The 25,679-nt window shown below is 43.6% G+C and overlaps 1 long non-coding RNA gene across 1 annotated transcript; it reads left to right on the forward strand.

The window, feature by feature from the left end:
• Window positions 1-9,654: 9,654 nt before the first annotated feature.
• On the forward strand, window positions 9,655-25,279 carry LOC140729617 (uncharacterized). The gene is made up of 3 exons (XR_012099370.1): window positions 9,655-9,783; window positions 10,042-10,099; window positions 25,184-25,279. It is a non-coding gene; the product is annotated as an uncharacterized lncRNA (long non-coding RNA).
• The last annotated feature ends 400 nt before the right edge of the window (window positions 25,280-25,679 follow it).

Here is a 25,679-nt window from a genome sequence, read left to right on the forward strand (position 1 = left end):
AGGAAACCAGAGCACCCGGAGGAAAACCATGCAGTTACTGGGCGAACATACAAACTCCTTACAGACGCACTGGAATTGAACTCTGAACCCTGACGCCCCCAGCTGTAATAGCATTGGACTAAATGCTACGCTACCGTAGCACACACTCCTCCGCTGATGCAGGCTTCAGAGTTATTGTGGCATTTAATATGATGCAGCTATTTTTTCATTAGTGGTATAGCTCGTACCAATAATGGATTTGCCTATGGGACTCATCCGTCATGACTAATGAAGTAACAGCTGCATCCAGCGTACCCACCCCCTGCAGCTGAGAACTTACACGGATTGAGGTGCTCTTAACTTGATTTGCAGAGTCCACTTTCATAAGAATAGATCCAGTGACAAGAAGACAGCCTGTGAAGTCCTGTCAGTGGTTCCAGAATACCTCGCAGAGCAAAATTGAGTTTGCTTCATTCACCAAGATACGACTAATCATATCTGAAAGGTCCTGGGAACAAAGAGCTGGCTTTGCAGACTAAAGGCCATGATCGGACTTCCCCACACTGCCATCTACTTTTAAGTCTAAACGTTGTTTGATCTGAATCACAGTTTTGAACTTTACCGTTAAGTAGCTGCACAAGGTTAACTATATAGTATGGTACTGATGAATTATTATAATTGACCCTGACTGTTATTAGTTTGCTACATGGACTTCTCATTCTGCAACTTATTGCATTATCAAATCACGAATAAAGCCCCACAACTGGTATTTTATAGTGCCAGTCAGTAGCCACTTTATTAGGTACCTCCTGTACCTAATAAGTGGCCACAGTGTATGTACATGACCTTCTGCTGCTGTAGCCCATCTACTTCAACGTCTGACATGTTGTGCATTCAGAGATCCCCTTCTGCACATACAGTGGTAATGTGTGGTTATCTGAAGGTGTGTCACCTTCCTGTCAGCTTGAACCAGTCTGGCCAATCTCTTCGGACCTCTCTCATTAACAAAGTGTTTCTGCCCTCAGAACTGCCACTCACTGGATCTCCACAACATTCTCTGTAAATTCTAGATATTGTTGTGCATGATGATCCAGGAGATCAGCAGATTCTGAGATACTCAAACCACCCCTTCTGGCACCAGCAATTATTCCACAGTCATAGTCACTTAGATCACATTCCTTCTCCCATTTTGATGTTTGGTGTGAACAGAAACTGAACCTCATGACCATGTCTGACTGCTTTTATGCATTGAATTGCTGCCGCATGATTGGTTGAGTAGATATTTTCATTAACAGGCATGTATGCAGGTGTATCTAATAAAGTGGTTACTGAGTGCAGTTCTCAAGGTAATAATGTTTTGGAAACAGGACAATGCAACATTTGAAGACTTCCATCAGCTTTGTCAGCTTTTCAAGACATGGAAATCAGCATTTAACCATTTAACAAATACTCTCAAAAACTTCTATAGATATATGGTGGAGAGCATTCTGACAGGCTGCATCACTGTCTGGTATGGCGGGTGGGGGGGGGGGGGGGAGGCTACTGCACAGGACCGAAAGAAGCTGCAGAAGGTTGTAAATCTAGTCAGCTCTATCTTGGGTACTTGCCTACAAAGTACCCAGGACATCTTCAGGGAGCGGTGTCTCAAAAAGCCAGCATCCATTATTGAGAACCTCCAGCACCCGGGGCATGCCCTTTTCTCACTGTTACCATCAGGAAGGAGGTACAGAAGCCTGAAGGCACACACTCAGCGATTCAGGAACAGCTTCTTCCCCTCTGCCATCCGATTCCTAAATGGACATTGATCCCTTGGACACTACCTCATTTTTAAAATATACAATATTTTTGGTTTTTTTGTATTTTTAATATATTCAATATATGTAGACTGTAATTGATTTACTTATTTATTATTTTTTCTCTTCTATATTATGTATTTCATTGAACTGCTGCTACTAAGTTAACAAATTTCACGTCACATGCCAGTGATAATAAATCTGATTCCGATTCTGATTAATATTCAGAAATTCTCCATTCAACTTCATAAACCTTTTGCTTTGACAAGCAAAATCAATATGGAGTGTCTTCAAATCTATCCAACTTAGTCAGCAATTAGCCTGACCAGTGCATTGGAGGTCTGTGACTCGTGGTACTCCCCAGGGATCAGTGTGGTGACATCTGTTGCTTGTGATATGTATATAAATGACCTGGATAAAAGTGTAGATGTGTGGGTTAGTAAGTTTGCAGACATCACAAAGATTGGTAGAGTTGTGGAAAGTATAAAAGGCTGTCAAAGGATACAAAAGAATATAGATCAGTTTCAGATATGGGTGGGGAAATGACAGAGTTCAGTCCAAACAAGTGTGAAGTGTTAGACATTAGGAGGTCTAATTACAGTTAAAAGCAGGACCCTTAACAGCAGGACCCTTAACAGCAATGATGTACAGAGGTATCTTGAGGTCCAAGTACATAGGATAGAATTGTCAAAAATACAAGAGAACAGTACTTAAGATGAGGAGCTATGGTTGAAGGTAGATAAGCAGGGCAGGTTTTTGATTACAGAGTGTAGCAGGTGACTGAAGCAGTTTGCCAGGGTAGTGGTGGAAGCAGATATGATAGAAGCATTTAAGTGTGTTTTAACTTACACACAAGTTCATCAAACAGTTAAGTCATTCATTTTCCACAAAAACAGCTTTTATTTTGTAGATCGTAACCTTATATAACATAGCCATGTACTTTGAAAGAAAGATACTGTAGATAATGGACTGCCTTCATACAATGCTTTCGATGATTGCATCCTCTGAATCTTCATTTTCATTGTAACATTCAAGATAATTGTTGATACCTTCAAATTCTTCATAGTTCCTAACTTGCTGAAGTAGGGAAACTGTTTCATTTTCGCTCCTGGCCATTCCTGACATCTCCAAGCTGGTATGTTTGAAACTGCAGTGAGCAAAACAGTTTTGAATGGTCTTACTGCTTATTCCATGCTTCTTGATGCTCCTTAAAACCTACTTCCTGGAATCTCTAATTATTTGGTATCTATTTGATTGCAGGCATTGTTGGGTAATATTACTATGAAATGTTATGACCTTAAAAATGCTGTTCAGATCTAAGCTATTTGAATATGCATTAACATCATAGATTCACTTCATTTTTATTGGCTGACAGAACACAAGGAGCAAAGCAAAATTTTCCTGCTAGGTTCAGGCCATGGATAACAGCATCACCAGCTCCAGATCAAATGACCCCAGGAGGGTCCAGAGTGTGGGTCCCTCTGTCAACAATTCTGGTTCCAATGACCCAGGAGGGTCCAGACTGTGGGCTCTGTCAACAATTCTGGTTCCAATGATCCCAGAGACTTCAGACCATGAATTATGTGGCCTCCAGCTCTAGCTTCACCATCGATCTCAGCCATCTCCTCTTCTCATCTCCTTCTACCTTAGGCCACAAACTTATCAATCACCCTTGATGAGTTATTTACTTCAAACTTTCTGCATAATCTCTCAAAAAGTTGAACTGCACGTGCATGTAACAAGAGCTGTATAACTCATTTCCTTTACCTTAGGCCACGAACTTATCAATCACCCCTCATACCTGAAAAATTTACAAAAGAGGACATTCCACATGATGCATTCTCCCTAAATCAAACCACAAGTCTCCCTATTACAGTAGAGAAGATCCAAAGGGAAACTAGAAAAAACCCACACTATCTCAAGTCTACATGTCAACCCCAAATAGTTGGTATTTGCAACAGAAATCCCAATTCCCCCATTTTTATCAGTACTGGGATGAACTTGCCCCTCAAGGGGGTTGCCTTTTGTGGAGATTGACAGTTGTTGTACCATCCAAGCTGAGAGCTTAAGTGCTGGAGAAGCTACATAGTGGTCATCTAGGCATGATCAAAATAGAAGCATCGGCTTGAAGCTTTGACTGGTGGTGTGACATAGATCAGCAGATCAAGCCACATGCCATGAACTGTTCAGGATGCCAACATCTCCAGAAGATGCCAAGAGCCGCGTCTCCCCATCCCTGGGAATGGCTTGCATTGCCCTGGCAGAGGATTCATGTGGATTTTGTCAGACCATTTATGGCCACAGATTTCTTGGTAGTGGTGCTTGAGCTACAAAGTGGCCAGAAATGTTCCCAAACAAGACAAAATCTGCAGATGCTGGAAATCAGAGCAACACACATAAAATGCTGGAGGAATTCAGCAGGCCAGGCAGCATCTATGGAAAAGAGTAAAGTTGATGTTTCAAGCCAAGACCCTTCATCAGGTCTGGAGAAAAGAAGATGTGGAGTCAGAGTTAGAAGATGGGGAGAGGGGAGGAAGAAACACAAGGTGATAGGTGAAACTGGGAGGGGTGAAGTAAAGAGCCGGGAAGTTGATTGGTGAAAGAGATACAGGGCTGGAGAAGGGGGAATCTGATAGGAAAGGCCAGAAGGTTATGGAAAAAAGAAAAGGGGGAGGAGCACTAGAGGGAGGTGATGGGCAGGTAAGGAGATAAGGTGAGACAGGGGAAAGGGAATGGGGAATGGTGAGGGGGGCATTACCAGAAGTTCAAGAAATCAATGTTCATGCCATCAGGTTGGAGGCTAGCCAGACAGAATATAAGGTGTTGCTCCTCCAACCTGATTGTGACCTCACTGCGACTGGAGAGGAGACCATAGACTGACATGTTGGAATGGGAAGTGGAATTAAAGTGGTTGGCCACTGAGAGATCCCACTTCTTCTGATGGACAGAATGTAGGTGCTCGGCAAAGCGGTCTCCCAATCTATGTCGAGTCTCATGGATATACAGGAGGCCATACTGGGAGTGCCGAATACAGTAGGTGACCCCAACAGACCCACAGGTGAAGTGTCGCCTCACCTGGAAGGACTGTTTGAAGCCCTGAATGCTAGTGAGGAAGGAGATGTAGGGGCAGGTGTAGCACTTGTCCCGCTTACAAGGGTAAGTGCCAGGAGGGAGATCAATGGGGAGGGACGAATGGACAAGGGAGTCACGTAGGGAGTGATCCCTGTGGAAAGCAGAAATTAGGGGCAGGTGGGAGGGAAAGATGTGCATGGTGATGGGATCCCATTGGAGATGGTGGAAGTTACAGAGAATTACAAACGTATATGCTGGACGCAGAGGCTGGTGGGGTGGTAGGTGAGGACAAGAGGAACTCTGTCTCTGGCGGGGTTTTGGGAGGATGGGTGAGGGCAGATGTGCACAAAATGGAAGAGATGTGGTTGAGGGCAGTGTTGATGGTGGAGGAAGGGAAGCCCCTTTCTTTAAAGAAGGAGGACATCTCCTTCGTTTTGGAATGAAAAGCTTCATCCTGACAGCAAATGCGGTGGAGGTGGAGGGATTGAGAGAAGGGAGTGGCATTTTTACAAGTAACAGGGTGGGAAGAGGTATAGTCCAGGTAGCTGTGAGAGTCAGTTAGTTTATAATAGACATCGGTAGAAAAGCTGTCTCCAGAGATAGAGGTAAAGAGATTGAGAAAGGGGAGGGAGGTGAGGGAAATGGACCAGGTAAATTTGAGGGCAGGGTGGAAGTTGGAGGCAAAGTTGATGAAGTCAATGAGCTTCCCAATTGGGAGGATATTCCCAATATGCTCCACTACAACCTTGTACACCGTTATGTGTTGAGAAGCCTCTTCTCAAGGACTGGTGTTCCAGAACACTTAGTCAGTGACAATGGACCACACTTTGTGGCAGAACAGTTGCAGTCATTCCTGAAAATGAATGCAATAAGACATATTACATCTGCACCATACCACCCAGCTACAAAAGGCTTGGTGGAAAGAGTCTACAGAACTCTCTACAAGCAATGTCAGCAGAACACACTACACTGACACTGAATCAGAAGTTGCCAGTTTTCTCCTTGCACATCGCAATGCAGCACTCTCTACAACCAGCAGCTCACCAGCAATGCTGTTCCTGGGTCGTCCCTTGCACTCATGAATGGATATCATCAAACCCAATCTCAGAAGGAGTATGCAGGATAAACAGCTGGGACAAATTAAGGGGTCCTCAAATAGGGTGTTTGGTGTTTCACTCCTGGAACTGCAGTCCTGGCAAGGGACCACAGAGATGACCAAAAGTGGGTACTTGGAAAGATTAAGGACAGAACTGGACCACACTCCAACACAGTGGAGATTGTGTCTGATGTCATCTTGGGAAGACACATCGATCAGTTGAGGAGACCAGAGCCAATTGTTGGAGAAGAAAGGTGTTCAGAGTTGTCAGAACTACATCCTGCAGTACCTGAGTCAACTCCTAAAACCACCACAAAACCTGAGATTGATTAACTATTTTTTGTTGCTAACAAAATTAATTACAGGTATGTAAAAATATGTGATTGGCATATATCATTACGCCACTGTGTTAAGTGTCCACCTCACTATAATTAAAATGAAAACTAAGATACTTTTTCCTGGGCTCCTGTGTTTTTCTTTTGATTAGTTTTATGTTTTGGAGTTACAACACATTACACCGACCAGTTCTCCTTCATCACCACCCTCTTCCATCTGACAGAACTGATCTTCACCCTTAATTTCTCTTTTGGCTTCTTCTACTTTCTCCAAGCTGAAGGTGTAGCCATGGGCCCCCGCATGAACCAAAGCTATGCCTGCCTTTTCATTGGCTACTTAAAACATTAGCTAACATGTTTCACATTCCAAGCCTTCCCTGGTAGTGTCCCCCCCAACTCTTTCTATGCAACATTGATGACTGAACTGGTGTTGCTTCATGCACCCATGTTGAGCTTATCAATTTCATCAACTTCCACCCTACCCTAAATTCACTTGGTCCATTTCTGACACCCCTCTCCTTTCTTGATTCTCTGTCTCCATCTTTGGAGACAAACTGTCCACCGATATCTTTTTTAAACTTACTGATTCCCACGGCTATCTTGACTATAACTCTTCCCACCCTGTCTCAGATAAAACTGCTATCCCCATTTCTCAGTTCCTCTGTCTTCACAGCATCTGTTAGCAGGATGAGGCTTTCCTTTCCAGGATATCAGAGATGTCCATCTCTTCAAAGAACAGGGGGTTCCCTTCCTCCACCATGGATGCTGCCCTCACCCACATCTCCTCCATTTCTGGACATCCGTGCTCACCCCATCTTCCTGTTGCCTTAACAGGGACAGAGTTCCTCTTCTCCTCACCTATCACCCCATGAGCCTCCACATTCAACACACCATTCCCTGCTAGTTCTACCATCTTCAACAGGACCTGACCAACACCCTCCCCTCCACACCATTCTCAGCTTTCCTCAGGGATCCCTCCATGATTCTCTTATCCATTCATCCCTCCCCACTTACTCACTTATCTCTGCAAGTGACAGAAGTGATACCCCTGCCCATTTACCTCCTCCCTCACTTCCATTCAGGGCCCCAAGATATCCTTCCAGATGAAGCAACACTTTACCTGCGAATCTGTTGGAACTGTCCACTGTAACCACTGCTCCCAGTGCAGCCTCCTTTACATCGGTAAGACCCAACATATATTGAGACTGTTGTCAGCCACCTCTGATCCATCCATGAAAAGCAGAATTTCCCAGTAGCCAACTATTTTAATTCTATTCCCATTCCTTTTCTGACACATCGAAGTTCAAAGCAGATTTATTATCAAAATAGATATACATCACCATACGCAATCCTGAGATTCATTTTCTTGTGGGCATACTCAATTAATCCAATAACCATAATAGAATCAATGAAAGGCTGCACCAATAGGGCACCAACCATTGTGCAAAAGATAACAAACTGTGCAAATACAAAAAAGAGAAGAAATAATAATAGTAATAATTAATCAATAAATATTAAGAACATGAATCCTTGAAAGTGAGTCCATAGGTTATGGGAACTGTTCAGTGATGGGGCAAGTGAAGTTATCCCCTCTAGTTCAGGAGCCTGATTGTTAAGAGGGAATAACTGTTCCTGAACCTGGTGGTCTGAGTCCTGAGGCACCTGAACATTTTTCCTGATGGCAGCAGCGAGTAGCGAGCATGTCCTGTATGGTGGGGATCTGTGACGATGGTTGCTAATTTCCTGCACCAACACTCCACGTAGATGTGCTCAGTGGTTGGAAAGGTTCTACCCTTGATGGACTGGGCCATATCCACTACTTTGGGTAGGATTTTCCAACCAAGGGCACCAGTGTTTCCATATCAGGCTGTCAATATACTCTCCACCATGCACCTATAGAAGTTTGTCAGAAATTTAGATGTCATGTCGAATTTCGCAAACTTTGTCAGGAAGTAGTGGCACTGCTGTGCTTTCTTCATAATTGCACTTACATGCTGGGCCCTGGTCAGGTGCTCTGAAATGGTAACACTGAGGAATTTAAGCAATGCACACAAAATGCTGGAGGAACTCAGCAGGCCAGGCACCATCTATGGAAAAGAGTACAGTCGACTATTTGGGCCGAGACCCAAGTATTTTGTATGAGTTGCTCTGGATTTCCAGCATCTGCAGATTTTCTCTTGGTCAGGGTTGAAGAATTTAATTTTGCCGTCCCTCCCCACCTCTAATCCCCCCAATGAGGACTGGCTCATGGACTTCCTGTTTCCTCCTCCTGAATCAATCATCTCGGTCTGGTTTCACACTGAGGAAGAGGTTGTTGTTGTGGCACCACTCAATCTCTCCTGTACGTTGATTCACCACCACTTTTGATCAGCCTACAAAAGAGGTATCGCCAGCAAACTTAAATATGGCATTGGAGCTGTGCTTGGCTGCCCAATCATGTGTAAAGTGTAAGTGTATGTCTGTCTACGGCCTCCTCTTCTGCCACAATAAGGCCACACTCAGGTTGGAAAAGCAACACCTCATATTCCATCTTTGTAGCTTCTCACCTAAAGACACAAATATCCATTTCAACAACTTCCAGTAATTTTTTCCTCTCCCTTCTCTCTTCTTCAGTTCCCCGCTCTTCCCTCTTCTCCTGACCCGGGGGACCCCTCTTCCTTCCCTTTCCCCCTTTCCTATTCCTTCTCCAGCCACTTGCCTTTTTCACCTAACATCTCCCAGCCTCTTATTTCATTCCCCCTCCCCAACCCACCTGGCTTCTCCTATCACCTTCCAGCTTGTCCTCCTCCCCCTCCCCCACCTTCTTATTCTGGCATCTTCCCCCTTCTTTTCCTGTGCTGATGAAGTGTCTCAGCACGAAACATTCATTTCCATAGATCCTGCCTGACCCGCTGAGTTCCTCTGGTATGTTGTGCATGTTGCCCTGCATTTCCAGCTTGTCTGCAGAATTTCTTCTCTTTATGATTTGCTGATCAGAGGTTTTTCTTGCCCCTGAGCCTAATTTAGTTACATTCATCCATTATCTAGAAAAGTTGTCATAGCTATAAAACAGATTAAACGTTTCTCTGTCTTACAAGCCAGTCCAAACCATTATGATATATAAAATTGATACTATTTGAAATAACAATTAAATGGTTAGTATTGTGTCTCCTAACAACTGAAAACATTGTGAAGGTGAGATGTTTTACCATTGAGACTAAGTGGCCAATTTGAACAAGGCTGTTCTGCCTTTCTGCGAGTTGGCAGCAGAAACTTCTGTTCCTTCATTTCACCCCACCCATAATATTAAACACCTGTGCAACCGGCGTTGTCTTTTAGCACTTGTGACAAACTGGTTGACAGCAGCTGCAAATAGAAAAGAATCAGCTGCCGACTCTATAGAGCTTTAAGACACAATGTCTTCACTTCTGCAACACGACTCAACTGTAACTTTAGTCTCGTGAGGAGCTCCGGGTTGCTTTGTTTCAAATTAACTGTCCAATAAATTTAGAGAGGGACCGATGAATTTGTAAGAACTCTTTCATTTACTGGGATTTACATAAAACCAACTGTTTTATCTGTTCGCCCAGCACATTTCTTCCTCTTAAAAGCGACAGATTTCAGTATTACAAGGCAATAAACTTTTTTGGGGTGTGTTAATAAGGAGGCTGCAGGTTAACTCTGAAATTGCGGGTTTCGACATTCACGCCTGCTGAACTGTAGAACTTATTATAGAGTTTCAGAATGTTTTCGTAGAGTTCATACTAAGGCAATGTTTATTTTCCAGGCTCAATGGTAACTTTTGAAAATAAGAATAGCAAGTTAATGGATTTGGTAGTTTCAAGGTAAGCAAAACTCTTTACTACTTCGTTTCTCGGAGTTATTTTGTTGCAGCTTTATTTATGCATTTTGTATCCAGAATGAACGTGTTCAATTAAACAATTACCCTCGGAAAATCGGAATGCACTGTTACTGTTTATCTGACTGAATGCAAATATCGCAGGTGTAAGTGCCGGATTTTAGGGGCTCGCTCACTTATCCACTGTTCTTCGATATTTCATATCACATCTTTGAACATATGATACATCACGAGCCACAAAAAATCTGAAATGTTTAATTTAAAACGAAAATTGGAGGATAATTACATTATATGTATGTCTGTACAGTAAAATGGTCTGATCCTTTGTGTCCAGGGTAGCGAATCTGCAGAACCCAATTAATTGAATTTAAGCTGACAACGCCTTTTGGTAACGCCTTGATGAATCGTATTTACTTCATAGCCCAGGAACGATTGTTAAAACTTTTTAAACACGTGGCACGCGTTAATGTTAATTGTTATATAGTGTGTTATATTTAGGACTCCAGTTTCTACCTCCCGCGGCAATAATAGCGACTTTCCATTTACTTCTGTTCATTTTATCTACGACTCAAGAATACAAAATTTATTTGCCTGCTTCAATGAAGATGGGAATTTTTCCGCGATTGGAGAGCGAGTTTCTAATTGATGCAGAGTACTGATCTAGTATTTCTAGTGACTCAAATGCAGAAGGCAGATTGGGTTTAAACCGTTCTTGATTTTTGACTAGAGTACGCTGCTTACCTAAAGTTAAGTTTACCGAGCGATCCTGGATTTCGGAGAGTGGTCATTCCAGTGACGTTTCACAATTCAATGGGCCCGGTCATGATAACCATTAATACGCTAGTCGGGGCCTAACACGAAAAATGGAAGCGGGGCTGTTTTCCAGTACCACGGGGTATTAGTGTCCCTCTGTTGTTACCACACTTCAGTGCAAAGATACTGGGAATAGTTCCACGTGGTTAATATCATAGTGCTATAATAGGAACGTTTGAGCCTGGATAAAACTAACAGCAGGTGGGTGGTGAATGCAGTCCAAAATCAGTCTTTAAAAAAGATTCCTCGAGGTTGTCCACAGATGAGATTACTTCCAGCTGACACATCCCCATTGACAGCTTTTCCTTTTGAGCCTCCATTAATCCATTCTATTCGCCACATCTTGTCTCCAAATGCTTAGGATCTTTTAAGAGTAGCCATTGAACAAAATGTAAATTAAAAGGAGTCGGAACATTGTCCTTCTCTCATTCTTTGGTTTTAAGGGAACATTGTTGTGAGATTGCTAAAGATCTAAGCAGTGTGTAGTGTTCCCTGTAATTTGTAATGACCGGTCCGTGCAGAAATCTTGTGCTGTGGAGGTATTTTTTTGCCCGGTGACGTGCGCACTGGATAATTTCTTCAAAGTATAAATAAGCCAGCTCTAAAATCTGTAGACAAGTCATCACAAACTCCATATTGTCAACACCACCTGCATCAGAAACTGGAAAAGTAGATGTGATTGTGTACGATTATGAAATACTTCGTGCGCAGTTTAAATTCCTTTACGCGCTAGTAGCAAGAGATGCGTGCGCACGCACCTTAGAGGGAACATTGGTTATGGCTTTGGATTTACAGATTTCTAAAACCATCTGTACAATGTCTACAAGCATACCAAATGATGAAACAGATGGCAAAATTTGCAACATAAATCTAGAGAGGCTACTTAGAAATACTTCAGTTAAAAGTTGTACAACAGGTAATAACAACAGGTAATAAGCTTTCTTGTGTGGTTGAGGATTCCATGGCTCTCTACACTCTGCTAATAATTTTTTAATTCTTCCCCCCCCCCCATGAAAATAACAACTCCTGGTAGCCGTAAATTTTCAAAGGGACTTTTCTTAGCTTGATAATCTTCTGACACCACATTACAAAGAACCAGATGTTTCTGGCAGAGAAGGAAGTATTCAACTCTGTCCATTTTGAGTTCCTGCAAGGGATCCAAAAGTATTCACATTCTTTCACAAATGTCATATCTGGTGTATCCAGTGGTCTGTGAATTTCCTCCTATGTAGTCTCCGCATTTATAATAAGTGGAAGTTTTTTCCACTGATAAGTCCCCACCCCCAAACCCTACAAACATATGTTCCCAAAATGACAATAGATTTTCTTATTTATTCAATCAAAATTTATCATGAACAAAAGCTATTGAACCTTACTGATGTTCTCTGCTCTATTCAAAATGCTCCCAATACTTCAAGCCTCTCGCTGTCCTTGGTTTCCACAATGCTAGTCCATTACAGTGAATGATTTGGGAATACTACTATTGTGGTATGATTCAGTCAATGGCTCTCATTTTGTGTATTTGAACCATTCGCATGTCTGTGCACCCATTGTATTGAAGTCTTTCAATTTAGTAGTAATGCCATTCTTTCTCTAAAATACATGACCTTCGCCTGGTCAGGGAGAGCGAGGAGGTGATAGAGAGGCATTACAGGCAGGTGGTCACTCCGGGGCCACGGGAGGCAGATAGGTGGGTCACGGTCAGGAAGGGGAAGAGGCAGGTACTAGAGAGTACCCCAGTGGCTGTACCCCTTGATAATAAGTACTCATGTTTGAGTACTGTTGGGGGGGACAGCCTACCTGGAGGAAGTGACAGTGGCCGGGCCTCTGGCACAGAGGACGGCCCTGTAGCTCAGAAGGGTAGGGATAGAAGAAAGAGGACCATAGTAATAGGGGACTCGATAGTCAGGGGTTCAGACAGGCGGTTCTGTGGAGGTGATCGGGAGTCCCGGATGGTAGTTTGCCTCCCTGGTGCCAGGGTCCGGGATGTTTCTGATCGCGTCCAAGATATCCTGAAGTGGGAGGGTGAGGAGCCAGAGGTTGTGGTACATGCAGGTACCAATGAAATAGGTAGGAAAGGGGAAGAGGTCCTGAAACGAGAGTATAGGGAGTTAGGAAGGCAGTTAAGAAGAAGGACCGCAAAGGTAGTAATCTCGGGATTACTGCCTGTGCCACGCAACAGTGAGAGTAGGAATGAAATTAGGTGGAGGATGAATGCGTGGCTGAGGGATTGGAGCAGGGGGCAGGGATTCAAGTTTCTGGATCATTGGGACCTCTTCTGGGGCAGGTGTGACCTGTTCAAGAAGGACGGATTTCACTTGAATCCTGGGGGGACTAATATCCTAGCGGGGAGGTTTGCTAGGGCTACAGGGCAGACTTTAAATTAGTAAGATGGGGGGGGCAGGAATCAATTTGAGAAAACTATGGGAGAGGAGGTTAGTTCACCAGTAGAGCAAGTAAGTAGACAGTGTGTGAGGGAGGAAAGGCAGGTGATGGAGAAGGGATGCGCTCAGCCAGAAGATGTAGGGGAGAAGAAAGAAAAGGATAGTAAATTTGAATGCATTGCTAGGGATGAAAAGAGAGGAGGAGGTGGAGAGTATCTTAAATGTATCTATTTTAATGCTAGGAGCATTGTAAGAAAGGTGGATGAGCTTAAAGCGTGGATTGATACCTGGAATTATGATGTTGTAGCTATTAGTGAAACATGGTTGCAGGAAGGGTGTGATTGGCAACTAAATATTCCTGGATTTAGTTGCTTCAGGTGTGATAGAGTAGGAGGGGCCAGAGGAGGAGGTGTTGCATTGCTTGTCCGAGAAAATCTTATGGCGGTGCTTTGGAAGGATAGATTAGAGAGCTCCTCTAGGGAGACTATTTGGGTGGAATTGAGGAATGGGAAAGGTGTAGTAACACTGATAGGAGTGTATTATAGGCTACCTAATGGGGAGCGTGAGTTGGAAGAGCAAATGTGTAAGGAGATAGCAGATATTTGTAGTAAACACAAGGTGGTGATTGTGGGAGATTTTAATTTTCCACACATAGATTGGGAAGCTCATTCTGTAAAAGGGCTGGATGGTTTAGAGTTTGTGAAATGTGTGCAGGATAGTTTTTTGCAACAATACATAGAAGTACCGACTAGAGATGGGGCAGTGTTGGATCTCCTGTTAGGGAATGCGATAGGTCAGCTGACAGATGTATGTGTTGGGGAGCACTTCGGGTCCAGTGATCACAATAGCATTAGCTTCAATATAATTATGGAGAAGGACAGGACTGGATCTAGAGTTGAGATTTTTGATTGGAGAAAGGCTAACTTTGAAGAGATACGAAGGGATTTAGAGAGAGTGGATTGGGTCAAGTTGTTTTATGGGAAGGATGTAATAGAGAAATGGAGGTCATTTAAGGATGAAATTATGAGGGTACAGAATCTTTATGTTCCTGTTAGGTTGAAAGGAAAGGTTAAAGGTTTGAAAGCGCCATGGTTTTCAAGGGATATTAGAAACTTGGTTCGGAAAAAGAGGGATGTCTACAATAGATATAGGCAGCATGGAGTAAAGGAATTGCTCGAGGAATATAAAGAATGTAAAAGGAATCTTAAGAAAGAGATTAGAAAAGCTAAAAGAAGATACGAGTTTGGTTTGGCAAATAAGGTGGAAGTAAATTCGAAAGGTTTCTACAGTTATATTAAAAGCAAGAGGATAGTGAGGGATAAAATTGGTCCCTTAGAGAATCAGGGTGGTCAGCTATGCGTGGAGCCGAGGGAGATGGGAGAGATTTTGAACGATTTCTTCTCTTCGGTATTCACTAAGGAGAAGGATATTGAATTGTGTAAGGTGTGGGAAACAAGTAAGGAAGTTATGGAACCTATGACAATTAAAGAGGTGGAAGTACTGGTGCTTTTAAGAAATTTAAAAGTGGATAAATCTCCGGGTCCTGACAGGATATTCCCCAGGACCTTGAGGGAAGTTTGTGTAGAGATAGCAGGAGCTTTGACGGAGATCTTTCAGATGTCATTAGAAACGGGGATTGTGCTGGAGGATTGGCGTATTGGTCATGTGGTTCCATTGTTTTAAAAAGGGTTCTAGAAGTAAGCCTGGCAATTATAGACCTGTCAGTTTGACATCAGTGGTGGGTAAATTAATGGAAAGTATTCTTAGAGATAGTATTTATAATTATCTGGATAGACAGGATCTGATTAGGAGTAGCCAGCATGGATTTGTGCGTGGAAAGTCATATTTGACAAACCTTATTGAATTTTTTGAAGAAGTTACGAGGAATGTTGACGAGGGTAAGGCAGTGGATGTAGTCTATATGGACTTCAGCAAGGCCTTTGACAAAGTTCCACATGGAAGGTTAGTTAAGAAGGTTCAGTTGTTGGGTATTAATGCTGGAGTAATAAAATGGATTCAACAGTGGCTAGATGGGAGATGCCAGAGAGTAGTGGTGGATAATTGTTTATCGGGATGGAGGCAGGTGACTAGCGGGGTGCCTCAGGGATCTGTTTTGGGCCCAATGTTGTTTGTAATATACATAAATGATCTGGATGATGGGGTGGTAAATTGGATTAGTAAGTATGCCGATGATACTAAGGTAGGAGGTGTTGTGGATAATGAGGTGGGTTTTCAAAGCTTGCAGGGAGATTTATGCCAGTTAGAAGAATGGGCTGAACATTGGCAGATGGAGTTTAATGCTGAGAAGTGTGAGGTTCTACATTTTGGCAGGAATAATCCAAATAGAACATACAGGGTAAATGGTAGGGCATTGAGGAATGCAGTGGAACAGAGAGATCTAGGAATAACAGTGCATAGTTTCCTGAAGGTGGAGTCTCATGTAGATAGGGTGGTGAAGAAGGCTTTTGGAACGCTGGCCTTTATAAATCAGAGCATTGAGTACAGAAGTTGGGATGTAATGTTAAAATTGTACAAGGCATTGGTAAGGCCAAATTTGGAATATTGTGTACAGTTCTGGTCACCGAATTATAGGAAAGATATCAATAAATTAGAGAGAGTGCAGAGACGATTTACTAGGATGTTACCTGGGTTTCAGCACTTAAGTTACAGAGAAAGGTTGAACAAGTTAGGTCTCTATTCATTGGAGCGTAGAAGGTTGAGGGGGGATTTGATCGAGGTATTTAAAATTTTGAGAGGGATAGATAGAGTTGACGTGAATAGGCTGTTTCCATTGAGAGTAGGGGAGATTCAAACGAGAGGACATGATTTGAGAGTTAGGGGGCAAAAGTTTAAGGGAAACACGAGGGGGTATTTCTTTACTCAGAGTGATAGTTGTGTGGAATGAGCTTCCTGTAGAAGTAGTAGAGGCCAGTTCAGTTGTGTCATTTAAGGTAAAATTGGATAGGTATATGGACAGGAAAGGAGTGGAGGGTTATGGGCTGAGTGCGGGTAGGTGGGACTAGGTGGGATTAAGAGTTTGACACGGACTAGGAGGGCCGAGATGGCCTGTTTCCGTGCTGTGATTGTTATATATGGTTAAAACATATAGGCAATTTATTTGCAGAGGATAGCTTTGCTTGTTAGTTTGAAACCTGTGTACTTTGCTAAATATTACTTTACCTCTCCAGGGTACATAGGATATATTACTGATAATTCAGTCCAACCAGCCTTTGCTAATGTTTATGCCCCACCTTGTCTTCAAAGCCTCAGTGTAACCAACTTGCCATTGTCTGTAAGGAGTTTGTATGTTCTCCCTGTGACAGAGCGGGTTTCCTCCAGATGCTCTGGTTTCCTCCCACGTTCCAAAAAATGTATGGTTGGTGGGTTGATTGGTCACATGGGTGTAATTGGGTGGCGAGGCACATCGAGCTGGAAGGGCCTGTTTCTGTTCTGTATGAATAAAAGGACATACATTTAAGAATTCCCCTTCAGTATATTTGTATACAATTCACTTCAGCTCCATATTGGCAAGTTTCTTCTGAACTTCCTGTGGTGACCATCTTGCATCTTCTGCAGAGAGCTGAGGGGTGTGAAGTGTCTGGTTGGAAGGCGAGGTACTATTCCTCCAGCTCGCGTTGGAGCAATGTAGGAGGCTGCAGGAGTTCAGTGGGGGTTGAATGGGGAAGTGAACTCCACGTTTGTTGTCACTCACACCAATTTCTTTAATATTGAGACCACGTTATGAACACTGAAAGCAATGCACTAAAATGTAAATGTACTATTAAAACCTGAGAGGGCTCTTTGGGTCCGTTACTTTGAATTTTGAAACATTGTTGTCCTTGGGGCTCTTATTAAAGTCAATGACTCTGGGTGATCAGCGCTCTTTCCCCCCTCTCCATAGGTATCATCAGATGTTTCCATTTCTACCTTCCAGTAGCATAATGGTTACATCTGCACTCTCACAGACTTGTAAAATCCCTCCTTCTCAGCAGCTTTAAACATACTCACTTCCTCACCACATTTTCTGGGGAAGGGTTAATTGGAGGGTTACTGACCTGATGCTGGATGCCTCTGGAATTTTCCATGCTGTTTTTGATTTCCAGTATTTGCAGCTTTTGCTTTCCATCTCTCGTGACCCTCCCCCAGCACACCCGATCACCTCTGCCTGCTAGGGACACTGTTCACAATCTGATTCAAAGTTAAAAGTGAATTTATTATCAAAGTACATATATATCACAATATGCAAACCTGAGATATTTGTTTGTTCTTTTTTGTGGGTGTACTCAGTAAATCCGAGACCCATAATAGAGTCAATAAAAGATCACAACCAACAGGACAGTCTATAGGTCATGGGAACAGTTCAGTAATGGGGTAAGTAAAGTTATCCCCACTGATTCAAGAACCTGATGGTTGATGGTAATGCTTTTACTGAACCTGGTAGTGTGAATCTGTCATTAAGCCTACTAGGGGGTCAGCTATACTGGATTGGGTGTTATGCAATGAACTGGAAGTGATTACAGAGCTGAAGGTAAAATAACCCTTGGGAGGCAGTGATCGCAATATGATTGAGTTTAATTTGAAATTTGATAGGGAGAAAGTAAAGTCTGACAAAGCAGTATTTCAGTGGAGTAAAGGAAATTACAGTGGTATGAAAGAGGAGTTGGCCAAAGTAAATTGAATGGAGATTCTGGCAGGGATGACAGTAGAGCAGTAATGGTGTGATTTTCGGGGGGGGGGGGGGGGAGAGGAAGGTGCAGGATAGATGTGTTCCAGAAAGAAAGAAATGCTCAAACGGCAAAATAGTATGACCGTGGCTAAGAAGGGAAGTCAAAACTAATAAAAGCAAAAGAGAAGGCATACAACAGAGCAAAGATTAGTGGGAAGGCAGAGGATTGGGAAGATTTAAAAAAACGTGTGGGGGAAACTAAAAGAATCATTAGGAGGGAAAAGATGAAATATGAAAGCAAGCTAGCAAACACTGTCAAAGTGGATAGTGAAAAGCTTTTTCAAGTATATTTTTTTTAAAAAAGAGATGAAAGTAGACATAGTGGGGCTGAGGAGGGAAAAAAGGATCAGCCATGATTAAATGGTGGAGTAGACCTGATGGGCCAAATGGCCTAATTCTGCTCCTATGTCTTAAGGTCTTATAGGACCACTAGAAAATGAGGCCAGAGAAATAATAATGGGGACAAGGAGATGGCTGATGAACTAAATGAGTATTTTTGCATCAGTCTTCACTGTGGAAGACACTAGTAGTGTGCCAGATGTTGAAAGGTGTGAGGGAAAAGTAGTGAGTGCAGTTGCTATTACAAGGGAGAAGGTGCTCAACAAGCTGAAAGACCTGAGGGTACATAAATCACCCAGGCCAGATGAACTGCACCCTAGGGTTCTGAAAGAGTTAGTGGTAGAGATTGTGGAGGCTTTAGTAATGATCTTTCAAAAATCATTGTATTCCTGCTAGAGGACTGGAAAATTGCAAATGTCACTCCACTCTTTAAGAGGAAAGCAGCAGAAAGGAAATGATAGACCAGTTAGCCTGACCTCAGTGTTTGGGAAGATGTTGGAGTTGATTGTTGAGGATGAGGTTATAAGGTACTTCATATCACAGGACAAGATAGGACAAAGTCAGCATGATTTCCTTAAGGGGAAAATACGCCTACTGAATCTGTTGGAATTCTTTGAGGAGATTACAAGTAGGATAGATAAGGGAGATGTAGTGGATGCTGTATATCTGGACTTTCAGAAAGCCTTTGGCAAGGTGCCACACATGAGGCTGCTTACCAAGTTAAGAGCTCATGGTATTACAGGAACATTACTGGCATCATGGTTAGAGCACTGGTTGATTGGTAGGAGGCAGTGAGTGGGAATAAAAAGATCCTTTTCTGGTTGGCTGTTCCACTTGGTGGTGCAGTAATATCAGCGCCGGACTCTAGAGTGAAGGTTCCCCAGTTCAAATCCAAGTCGGGTTGAGCATCGAGCTAGCAAATCGGCCTCGCAAAAGCAAGAATAGCTTGCTATAGAGACACCATCATGGTGGTGCCCCGATAACTCCACTGCCGAGTTAAGGGCTAGTCTTTTTTTCTGGTTGGCTGCCAGTGACTAGTAATGGTCCACTGGAGTTGGTGTCGGGACTGCTCGTTTTTATGCTGTATATCAGTGAATTGGATGATGGAATAGTTGGCTTTGTTGACAAGCTTGTAGATGATATGAAGTTTAGTGGAGGAGCAGGTAGTGTTGAGGAAATGGATAGTGTTGCAGAAGGACTTAGATTGGGAGAATGGGCAAGAGAGTGGCAAATTAAATAATGTTGGAAATGCATGATCATGTACTTTGGTGGTAGAAATAAACATTTTCTAAACAGGGAAAAAAATGAAAAATCTGAGATGCAAAGGGACTTGGGAGTCCTTGTGCAGAACAACCTAAAGGTTAGCTTGCAGGTAGAATTGGTGGAGGGGAAGGCAAATGCAATCTTATCATTTATTTCAAGAGGTTGTGGAGACAAGAGCAGGGATGTGATGTTGAGGCTTTATAAGGCACTGGTATTGTGAACAGTTGTGGGCTCCTCATCTAAAAGATATGCTGGCATTGGAGAAGGTTCAGAGGAGGTTCATAAGGATGATCGCAGGAATGAAAGGGTTATCGTATGAGGAATGTTTGGCTCTGGGTCTGTATTCGCTGGAATTTAGAATGTTGAGGGGGCGATCTCATTGAAACCTTTCGACTGTTGAGAGGCCTAGACGGAGTAGATATGGAAAGGGGGTTTCTCATGGTGGGGGAATCTAGGACGAGAGGACACAGCCTTAGGATAGAGAGGTGTCCATTTAAAACAGAGCTGGGGAGAAATTTCTTTAGCCAGATTGTGGTGAATTTGTGGAATTTGTTGCCACATGCAGCTGTGGGGGCCAGGTCATTGGGTGTATTTAAGGCAGCGCTTGATAGGTTCTTGATTGGACACAGCATCAAAGATTATGGGGAGAAGACCGGGGAGTGGGGCTGAGGAGGGGAAAAACGGATCAGCCATGGTTGAATGGCAGAGCAGACTCAATGGGTCAAATGGCTTAATTCTGCTCCCATATCTTATGATCCCCCTGATGAAGACCTCTGGTTTCCTTCTCCTAATCTTGCTGACATGTGAGAGAGAGAGAGAGAGAGAGAGAGAGAGAGGTTGTTGTTGAGGCACCACTCAGCAGATTTTCAATCTCTCTCTCGTATGCTGATTTGTCACCACTTTTGATTCGGCCAGCAACAGTGATGACATCAAACTTAAAAATATCATTAGAGCTGTACTTAGCCTCACAGTCACAAGTATTAAATGAGTAAAGCAGGGGGATAAGCTCAGCATTGTGGTGAACCTTTGCTGATGGAGATGGAGGAGGAAATGTTGCCAATCCAGATTAACTGGGGTCTACAAGTGAGGACTTGGAGAATCCAATTGCACAAGAAGATATTGAGGCCAAAGTCTTGAAGCTTATTGATAAGTTTTGAGGGGATGATATGATGCACCATCAATAACTCTTGGAGACGGGAGGCGAACGATAGGCTTTTATTAGCAGCAAAACGGAGCACAGCATCTCGGAGACTGAGGGGGGGAGCAGTGCCTCCAATCGCCTTTATACAGGGGTCTGTGGGTGGAGCCGCAGGAGCAGTCAGCAGAGGGGCGTGTCCAGACAGGTATACATAGTTTACCACATGATAGTATTGAATGCTGAGCTATATTCGATAAAGAGCATCCTGATGTATGAATTTTTGCTGTCTGTGTGTTCCTGGGTTGAGTGAAAAGCCAATAAAATGACATTTGCTGTGGACTGTTGTGCTAGAAGGCAAATTAGAGTAGATCCAAGTCAATTTGGCTGGTATCTGCTGTAGAAGTGGTGTCAGCGTCAGAAAAAAAACCAATTCTTTCCCACCTGTTTGTCAGCCGCTGGTTTACTCTCCTGACGTTTGTTTCTGTGTTGGTTGTATGTATCTTGGGAAATGATTTGGGGGTGCTTAATTTTTGAGCCTATCTCCTGATAACAAGTCCTGCCCCTGCTTCTACCCATGTCATAGTTGCAGCCTAATTCATGATACTAGATTTATTTCTCTATCCTCCTCTCCTAGTTCCTCTCCAGATGGGCATGGGATGTTGGATGACTAGGCATTGGGTGTGCAACTTGCCCTTTGGGATTCTATCTATTTCCCTAACTTGAAGGGTCCACTATTATAACCACACTTTGTTCTATTTTGCTCTCTTTTTGGTATCAGTCTTTGCTTTAGCAACAACACAACCAAACCCTAGTACAAAGGCCAATAAAGAGACATTAGGCTTTGATAGCAGAACATCAGTTGTGAAAGTAGCCATTGGGTAAGTTGGCTAGTCTTAGAATAGGGAGTTTACGCTTTGGTTTGTATAGCCTTCAGCGAGGAGATATGGAGGCTGTTTTTCTCATTTAATTTTTTTCTCTCTTTCTTTCTTATTTGACAGTTAGAGCAGTGGGGATACTAGGCAGGATAGTGGAATGCTCCCCTCTGGGATATGGAAAGACAGGGAGACTTCCAGTGTCCCTGGTGAGTACACCTGCAAGAAGTGCATCCAGCTGCAGCTTCTTTCAGACCACGCTAAGGAATTGGAGCAGAAGTAAGATAAACTCTGGATCATTTGGGAGGGTGAGCAGTTGGTTGACAGGACATAAAGGAAGGTAGTTACATTCAAGGTGCAGGGCATAGGTAACTAGGTGACTGTCAGGAGAGGGAATGGGGGATAAGTAGCCAGTGCCGAGTATCCCTGTGGCCGTTCCCCTCAATAACTTGTATACCACTTTGGATACTGGTTGGGGGCTGGGGGAGGCTGATGGGATGATCTGACAGAGGAAAATCACAAGTGGTCAGGCCTCTAGCACCGAGTCTAGGTCAGGCCTCTAGCACCGAGTCTAGGTCAGGCCTCTAGCACCGAGTCTAGGTCAGGCCTCTAGCACCGAGTCTAGGTCAGGCCTCTAGCACCGAGTCTAGGTCAGGCCTCTAGCACCGAGTCTAGGTCAGGCCTCTAGCACCGAGTCTAGGTCAGGCCTCTAGCACCGAGTCTAGGTCAGGCCTCTAGCACCGAGTCTAGGTCAGGCCTCTAGCACCGAGTCTAGGTCAGGCCTCTAGCACCGAGTCTAGGTCAGGCCTCTAGCACCGAGTCTAGGTCAGGCCTCTAGCACCGAGTCTAGGTCAGGCCTCTAGCACCGAGTCTAGGTCAGGCCTCTAGCACCGAGTCTAGGTCAGGCCTCTAGCACCGAGTCTAGGTCAGGCCTCTAGCACCGAGTCTAGGTCAGGCCTCTAGCACCGAGTCTAGGTCAGGCCTCTAGCACCGAGTCTAGGTCAGGCCTCTAGCACCGAGTCTAGGTCAGGCCTCTAGCACCGAGTCTAGGTCAGGCCTCTAGCACTGAGTCTAGCTCTGTGGCTCAGGGAATAGGGAATTCAATGGTTAGTAGAATAGATAGGAAGTTATGTAGATGAGAACAAGATTTTCAAATGGTATGTTGTCTCCTAGGTATCGGGGTCAATGATCACTTTGGATAGTCCACAGCATTCTTAAGTGGGTGAGCAAGCAGAAGTTGTGGTCCATGTTGGTACCAATGGCAGGGGTAGCACAGATGATGAGGTCCTTCCTGCAAAATGAGTTCAGGGAGTTTGGTGCCAAGTTAAAGGACAGGACCTTAAATGTTGTGATCTCAAGATTGCTACCTGTGTTGTGTGCTAGAGGGGCCAGAAGTGGGAAGATCATACAGTTTAAATGTGGCTAAGGAGATGGTGCAGGAGGGAGGGCTTCAGACTTTTGGATCATTGGGCTTTCTTCCAGGGAAGGTGAGGCCTGTACCAAAGGGACAGTTTTCACCTGAACTGGAGTGGGACTTGTATCTTTAGAAGTAGGTTTGCTAGTGCTGCATGGCATTGGAGGAGGGGGTTTCAAAACTGGAGTTGCAGGGGGTTGTAACCAGGGCTGCAGAGCAAATAGAGAATTTCTGTGGGGAACGATGTTAAGCCTAAATACAGAAGGCAGGAATTGGATGATGGGACTAATGTTCCATTGTTTAGGAAAGGCTCTAAAAATAAGCAGGAAATTATAGGCTGGTGAGTCTGGTATCAGTTGAATTGAGGGTCTCCATTGATCAGAATTGACCACGGCTATCGCGTCCTGGCAGTCTAGATGCACAAGCCTGGGCAGTATGATCTGGAAAGCAAGCTGTTGTGCATGTACCAAACTTCTCTTCCCCCCCCCCCACCCCCCCATGCATCTAATGAACCCAAAGGAGTGGCAGAGACTGATACAGTTTGGTACCAGAAGCATCGCAGGAGTTGCTAGTCAGCATTGAACTCAATGTAGGATTGCCTTAGGGACTCCACCTCCAGATTTTCCCTCTGGGTTTACTCCCAAAGCCTTCCCCATGAGTGGGTATAGCCACAAGGCAGTGGAGATTGGAGAGCAGAGCTTTTTTGCTCTTGGATGAGCTGACGAGCCCCACTTGCCTGAAGCGACTGGTTTTAAGACACTGATAATCTGCCTTTTCCCCTTCTCCTGTCAGTAGAAACTATTCTGCCGGGCTTAGTAGCTAAGCCACACATGAAGACCAGCAGCTGGACATGGTAGTCAGAGGCTATTTGAGGTGTATGCCATTGGGAGCATTTAATAGGTAGTGGGAGCTTGTCCCCATTACCACCCCCTGGCTATAACAACCTCAAGGAACCCTGGCATCAGTAGTGGTAAGTTACTGGAAGGGACCAGATATATAAATATTTAAATGGGACGAGACTGTCGAACAATTGTTTGATTTCAGCATTTAAAATTGACCTTGATAGGTGCATGGGTGAGAGGATATGGAGGGTGAAGTTCAATGGAACTAGTCTATTTATTAGTTTGGCATGGACTAGAAGGGATGAAGGATCTGTTTCTGTGGTGTTCTATGACTCTGACAAACCATGGTTTCTCTCAAAAACATTGAGCGACAATGTAGTGCTCTGTGTATGGTGGTTAACTTGTACCTCCTCCCACCTTCCCCTTTTTCTGTTGGTGGAGATATAGTAGTTGGACTACATCAGTGTCTGTGTGTGGCGTGTGGCCAAGTGGTTAAGGCGTCGGACTAAAGATCCGAAGGTCGTGAGTTTGAGCCCCAGCCGAGGCAGCGCGTTGTGTTCTTGAGCAAGGTACTTAACTACACATTGCTCCAGTCCACCTAGCTGAAAATGGGTACCGGCAAAAATGCTGGGGTTAACCTCAAGATAGACTGGTGCCCTATCCGGGGTGGGGGGCAGGGAGTCACGTACTCTCAGTCGCTAATATAGTTTGAGAACATTTGACAAGTAATAAAAGAAAGCACTTGGTTAGGTATATGAACTTAAGCCACCAAACATTAAATCCAAGGTGATGGAATAATGTCAAAGCTGTTACTTGCTTTTTAAAATAGAGATGAAGTCTCAGATTTTCAAGTGATTAATGAGGTTTTTGCATAACATTTCAGTAATGGGAAGGAGCCATTTATTCAGACGTACAGTGAGGCTAAACAGTGAATTCCTTTAGCTGCAAGTTATACATATATGCAGGATAAATTTGCTTGCAACCAAATGGAAGTGAATTGGTAAAGAAGGCCACATGAAAAGTACAACCTGGCAGATCATAAAGTGAAAATGGCAGATGTTACGAATTCATGGTCCTGTTTACAAAAATGTTTAGTAAAATTTTACAACTGTATTTGACTTTTGCATTTCAAGTTGTTTCAAACAAGCTTGTAGACGACAATGGACAGCTGTTTATATCCAGAACACATTCACATTTCCAAGATCTGTATAACAGTATAAACAGGATGGAGTCCTGCTGTGATTATTTTCAGACCTATAATCAAGTATTACTATCACAGTTCCTCTAGTGCTTTTACGTGGATGATGTCAATGGAAAGACCGGTTAGAAAAGACCAGTTGGGGCAGTCAGCAGATGAAGACACTGAAAATGTCTGCACTACTGGCCAGCATCTGGCCTAAGGCTGTATGTCCCTGGATTGTGTATCTGCTTTGTTTTATGTATATTATCCAAATAACTTCATTGAATAAATTCGTTCCAAAGCTTTCTGTTGTCAATTTGGTTTGTGTTGCACCTCACTGTAAAATTTAATAACATCTTCTGTAAAGCATATTACAAATAAAGAGCAGTACTCAACCAAAGCTCTTAGCCATAGCACCTAGAAGGATGAATGCAATGTGTACGTGAGGTTCCCTCTTGTTTCTTGCCAAGGTGTGTATTAACTTCCCACTTAAAAAAAAAATCTGGAAATCCCCATTTAATAACACTGATACTGTCAGCAACATCCATAAATGACCACAAAATCTTCTCCAGAGCAATTGTAGATTGCATGTGTA

The sequence above is a fragment of the Hemitrygon akajei genome, chromosome 6, assembly GCF_048418815.1.
Source record: "Hemitrygon akajei chromosome 6, sHemAka1.3, whole genome shotgun sequence".
NCBI lineage: Eukaryota > Metazoa > Chordata > Chondrichthyes > Myliobatiformes > Dasyatidae > Hemitrygon > Hemitrygon akajei.